Genomic DNA, 6,717 nt, shown 5'->3' with positions numbered 1-6,717 from the left:
TAGTTCCTGTGGCCCCGCTGGTTCTCTGGGAGCGCCCGCCCTCTGCACGGGTCTGCTCAAGCCCTGCACTCCAAGCTCCACAGTGGGCGGGTGCAGACCTGGGAGTGGGAGCCTAGTGCAGGCAAGTGCAGGTGGGTGGAAGTTCAAAATGCACACAACTCCCCAACAGTGTGATCCTTTGAAAAAGCAGTTTCATAATGTTGAAGGCTAAGTCTTACGTTTGTCCAACGGCTGTCTACTAGGCGGGGGCCTCCCCTATGCGATGCAACCCATCCTTTCTCCCAAGCCTGCGTATCTGTGCTGCCTGGTCAGGGAAGTGCTAGGCTCCCTCTTGAAAGCTTGTAAGCCAGTCACTTCTTGTCTTTGTAGCCCCCCACCCCCCACCCCCATTTTGGGTAGCCAATGTCCTGTCTACTCTGTTTATGGAGGGGTGGGAATGATCCTTGTTGTAAAGATGCATTCCCTCTTTTGAGCTACTGCATCCATATGTGTAGGTCAAGTTCATCAAATTGTATCAGATTACTCATTTTTTTTCTTCTTCTTCTTCTGGTTGAGCTCTGATCATGGAGCCATTGAAGCCAGGTCAAGTGCGTATTATCTGCAAATATGGTTGTTCACATGCATATGCCTTCTCTTCTTATCAGCTGGATGCTTCACTCTCCACTCTAGTCTTCTGTGGCTATGTCACTGACTCTGGGCCCAAGAGTCCCCAGATCTTGCCACACTGCTGGCCAACCAGGTCTCCACTCAGGTTCACAAGAGTCTATTGAACATTATAGGGCTTAGCTCGCAACTTCATTGCTGTTTTTCCCTCACTTCCCCTTATCAGTGATGAACGTGGTCATCAATCAGAGTGTGTATTCTCATTGAGTCCTAGTCTTGAAAGGAGGTTTGCCCTGAGAGGACCCGACCACTTGCCTTGATGTCTCCTGGGTGAGCAACTTGCTTGTTCTTATAGTAATCAGTCAGACTGCCATAATTGTTTTGTATTTTTCCTGTTGGTCTTTCTTTCAAAAAGTATCTTCTGTTCTTCTAGCCCTCCAGGCTGATCTGCTTGTCCTTTCAAGTGGAAATTTCCCACCTCAGAAGATTCTGGATGAGGTTCAGGATTCCACCTATGGTCTTATGTAATGCAAAAGCTCCACAGGAAGCCTCCTTCACTGGGCACATTGTAGTCCATCTTAGGTGTTTCAATCAGTTATAGGCGGAAGACAGACTTACAAGCTTTCTATGGTGATGTTTCTGGCTATTCCTTTCTCTTCCCCTCAAGTGTCTATTTTATAATGGTATGGCAGGGAAACCAAGATTCAAAAGACAGCCAAGCATCTTAACATTATTTTCCCCCTTTTCCACATTCCAATCATGTCTCAATCCCTGTATCCCAGAGCCCTGTTGTTCCAAGGTTGTGCATACATTATTTACCTCTGTCCCACTTAGCCCATGCAAACCTGCCTAATTGTTTCCTGTCTACTTTGTTCTTCCATTCCCCTTCCCCTTCTTGTGTATTGCCCCCTCCCTAGAACCCAAACTATCCTGTGTCTATTCCCTACACTGTGCTCCATGGTCCCCTCCCTCCCCTCACCTACCTCCAACATCACAGTAGCAGATATTTTATCTTGTTTCTAAACATGTGTTGATATGGTCATCTGCTTTTGCTTCTTGAACATGTTTAGTGTTTATCTGTGGACTTAATATTTATTTGAATATGTATTTTGCTGGGTTGTTGTGTTTTTTTTTTTTTTTTTTATGTTTACTGATTGCTTCCAGGTAGATGTGAGCAGGATGTGGGATTTCCTTTTCACTCTTATTGCTTAATTCAGAGTAAATTTCACAGGTGTTGTCTTCCTCCCTGGTATATGGCAGTTGATATTGGTTCTTGCCTGGATTTTGGTGTTTTATAGAGTATGATTGTAGCTTGACTATATGGCAACAATCGCTGTCTCCTCTTGGGTAATACAGGGAGAGAAAGAGTCCCCCAAAGGTAGAAGGGGGAGCATAAAACAGCATAACAGCAACAGCAAAAAAACAAACAAACAAGAAAAAACAAACAAAACAACAACAACAACAAAATAACTAGACTGGATACTATCATCTATAATCACAGAAAAGGGAGAGGCGGGAGAGAAGAAAAAAAAAAAAATCTGTAGCCTAATATAAGTATGACTTTAATTTCTTCTTTCAGCTTCTTGCCTTCAGAGCTACCTGAGAGATTTCAAGATGCCACAGCTGGTTATTATGCTGTCCCTCAGGATTTAATTTCATTTTTGGCCTGTTTTGTTTTTAAACTCTCTTTCCCTCTCCACACCCCTTGTTCTGGTTTTTCCATATTAAAACAACAACAACAAAAACACAGTTCAGTGCCAGCTCTCGGGCTGAGGATATCTGTGGGCCTATGTGGCAGAAGAACCCACCACGGCTAAGGGTGGGAGTGTCTGCTTACTCAGGCACCCCCTCTAGTCATCAGAATGTGGTGCACAAACAGTTGGGGGCCAATGAACAGATACCCAAAAAAAGAAAATCAGAACAAAATAAAACTGACCAAGTGTATTGTTCGCCTTTGCTTATAGGTTTCCATAGCATTTTTCCCTGGTTTGTCTGCTCTCTCCTTGTTCTTGACGTTTGGTCTCACCCAAGTTGTCAGCCCCGGACCACTGAGCCTGGTAGATTCAAAAGTATGTGATTTCTTACTTTTGCTACAAGTTCCACTAGCTATAAGCCTTCAAACCTTTTAAATACTCCTATCTATGTAGTTCCGATTGTTGGAGCTCTGCCCTGAATCTGCTTTGCCTGGTATTCGTTGGTATTGCTCATGGTGAACCTCACTGCACTTCCACCCTAGCTGCCTTCCTCAAATAATTTTATTTTACAGATGAAGAAACAGGGTTAGTTAACAAACTTGTGTTAGCCAGATCTTCTAGACTGGTGTAGCACTATAGGATAAAGCACTGGACTGCAAGTCAGTTTGAACCACAGGTCAGTGATTCAAACTCAACAGCCATTCCTTGGCAATTTTATACAAGATCACTATGTGTCAGAACTGATGCAAAGGCACTTGCCAGTAACAGCAGCACTGAACTGATAGCAACTAGAGAAACCTCAAGACTATTGCTGTGAAATATTCTTTGAACTTGGAACAGAAGCTATTTTTGGAGGTCACCTTTATGTGAAACAGTAGGTTGGTTTATAACTCCCATGAATACTTTGCTCAAAGGATCTATATTTACACAAAAGCAAACATGAAAAGGCTAGGAGGGAGAGGAAAGCTGGATCAATTGCAACAGAAAACAACTACAACAACAAAAAAAAACCACAATGAAAACAATGAGATGATGATGCATTGTGAAGATTATAACCAATGTCATTTAACAACTTGTATAAAAATTGTTAAATGGAAAAAAAAAATTGCTGGGTAATCTTTCATTTGAAACACAATAAAATATTTTTTTAAAAAAAATAAGCATTCTCTAACTTCACTATTCAAGTACATTACAGAATTAGAATCTGCCTACAGAGTTCTTCACTACCAATTTACTTGACGGCCTTATGTCATCTTTGACTGTTAGGTTGGGTTACAGACCACTCAGTGAATCTAACTGGAGGGTACGACTCTATCACCATTTCAGAACAGGACCCGATGGTCTTCTTGGGGATGGGAGCCAGGAGAGATGATAGATAGAGGGAACCAAGGTACTTTCAGAGCACTTTTAATAATCCTAACATCTCCTTATCTTGCTACACTGTTTTACAATTTATAAAGTATGGTTTCTCCTTGTTGTTATATAGTTTAATTAATGTTCAAATAAAATCTTATGTGGGGACATAAGAAGATTGGGGACCTATTTTTTTTTTTTTTAAATATGGTCTTTTCTTACTGCTCTCCTCCAGATCTTGGAACTCTGCAAGACCTCTATGGCTTACTACAATTTTGTGGAATAAAGTTCAGAAATGATTACAATAGATTCTGTGATCTCTTAGTTTATCATATTATAGAAAATGGCCCTGGGCAGTCTGAAAAATATAAAGGAGAAACCCAAGCTTTGTAACACAATTACAGTATAAGCTCCAAATAGAAACTTTAAAAATTTTAATGAGTGATCTGAAAACTTGGCATTGGTCTTGTCATACCAACTATTCTTTGATTTCTCAAAGGCAGGTCACAGAATTGAGTAAAGCATGAGATGTAACCATATGATCACTATAACCTCTATGTATTCATGTCCTCTTATCAACACTTACAAAAACTTCTGAATCTAAAGGAAGCTTAAAAAGATATGAGTGAATGACTGTCTTTCTCAGGTTTTGGTTCACATAGCTAATAGTGAAATCAGAAGTATGTATAAGTGAGGGTTGGAAATGTAAAGGTAGACATTTTCTAGTAAAAGGAGGGGAGTGGTTGATTTTGCAGTCTAGAAGCAGAGGTCCCTGCGACCATCAAGAGAGAAAAGCGGAGTGTGAGACCCTATCCAGAGAAGCAGTGATGCCAGAGATGGAGACAGAGACGATGACGTGGAGAGTTGGAGTGGCTGGGGACTCTAGACCCAGAGAGGGAGAGGGACCGTGTGCTGATGACCAGGTGGCAGGCTTGCAGGGTATACACTTTGGTTGTTTGATGATGCATGGAGGGGATGGTAACCATGGCAATGAAATGATATACGATAGGATAAATGTAAAGCTAATGTTCTCCCATGTAAACTATAATGTAATTCACAATAAAACATTTTTTAAAAAGTATGTATAAGAGTAAAAGCCTAGAGAGCCAACGTATGTAATACACTGATTCTAGGTGCTTGAATTATTCCAACTTGGTTAGCCTTTCTGATGTTGTTTTCCTTAGGTGCTGTTGAGTTGGTACTGACTCATAGTGACCTTATGCATAAATACCGCCCCATCCTGATAGTAAACAAATAATATTTCTCTCTTTCTCTCTCTCTTTCACACACCCTCTCTGTTATATGCACACATACATGCACACAGACACCTGGTCATTAACCTTGAAAAGCTACTCACTGGAGAAGGAAAGAGGATGGCCTGCTTTATACACTGCACAGAGTTTCATAAATGAGATATATTTTTGTTATTCTTATTTCCCTTTTCTTCTCTCTCTTTCTCCCTCTGACATTAGAACTTAAGCCAACACTGCCAGGAAGGTGTATTGCCTACAGGCAAAAAGCCCTGGCTACATGGGGTTTTAGCATGACCTGTGTTTGAAACAACTTGCCTTGGGCAATAAGTTTGGGGATGACCAACGTAATATGTCTCTGCAAGCCTATGGGGAGCTACTTTCAAATATACAGACAGCTCCTTCTGTACCACATGCCTGCCACTTTGGCAGTTTTGTCATTTCCAGTGTTATCCAGAGAAATTGACAAAAAGAACATGAAACTGACAGATTGAGTGAGGTATTTCTCTTTGTGTATATGTTATGTCTATGTATGTGTGTGTGTGTGCACGCACATGCTTCTACAAGAGAGCACATAGTGATTTTATTGTTTTAAAGGGAAGCTCTCCTTAGAAGTGGTCAATCAGTCACTGTCACTGGGGAAGGAGGAAGAAGAGGAGGTGGTGGTAAGGTGGGACACGCCAAGTTTTCCCAGAATACTCATTGCACAGGACGCTCCCCACAGCTGTTGCACACCCAATGTAAATATGGACAGTCCCATTCATCACCCAGCTCCCTTCCACAGCACACGTCTAAAATACAGCTATGATTTACTGCCTGCAGCTGGAACTGCACTACGTTTGTCTAAAACAGCAGCATTTAAAAATGAGGAGATGGAAATGGAGAGAGGCAAGGGTTACAGGGAGGGGGAAACTAATTTCAGTTTTCTGAAAAACGGGGAGAAGCCTGACAAGAGTGAGCAGTTCTAGTGGACAACTCCTTGGTTTGTCTTTATTTTATTTCCCCAAATACACTGACTTTCCTGTAACTCAAACTAAGATTTTAAATTACTAATGTCTCTGCCCATGACCCTGTTCTGAGAACCACCTCTTCAATCAGTATTGATGCAGAACTTCTGGAAGCTTCTTAGTGGATAAACATTGTGCAGCCCCAGCATGAGTGGGAAATAAATACCTCTTTTATTTTTTTTTCTTATTTGAAAAAAAAGTCTGTCATTCATTTATTCATGTATGTATTCATGCATTCATTTAACAAGTATCCAGTATATGCCAGGTTCTTGGCAGGCTACTACAGGTACAAAAAATTAAATTAAAAAAAATATCCTTGGAGAATTTTCACTTTAGTTATATCGGTCTCATCAATTAAACTAGGAATTTTCTTAGGCTTGCCACATAATAGATGTCCAAGGAACACGGAAGGCTAGAATAAAGCATACTTCTAAGTGACATGGGACAAATTCTTTCTCTTTGCAAATGGGATGAATTATTATGAAAGTTATCAGAGGAGCAGCAGTCCTGGTGGCGTACTGGAGTCCAGGCTTAACTGCTAATCTCAGGGTCAGCAGTTTGTATCTACCAGTTACTCTGTGGGAGAAAGATGAGACTTTCTGCTCCTAAAAGATTTATAGCCTTCGAAAACCCTGTGGAGAGTCACTATTGTTTGAACCCAACTTGGCGGTACACAACTGTCCACCACACCATCAGAGTACAGAGGAAATGAAAGATATTTATAATTGTTCAGCACAAATATGTTAACATGAGTGGAAAAATTATTAGAGGTTTCAAAGAGGTTTTTTTTTTTTTTTTTTTTTTTTTTTT

Source organism: Chrysochloris asiatica, unplaced genomic scaffold, assembly GCF_000296735.1.
Source record: "Chrysochloris asiatica unplaced genomic scaffold, ChrAsi1.0 scaffold00081, whole genome shotgun sequence".
Lineage (NCBI taxonomy): Eukaryota > Metazoa > Chordata > Mammalia > Afrosoricida > Chrysochloridae > Chrysochloris > Chrysochloris asiatica.
The sequence above is the reverse complement of the archived record's forward strand: the minus strand, read 5'-3'. Positions refer to the sequence as shown.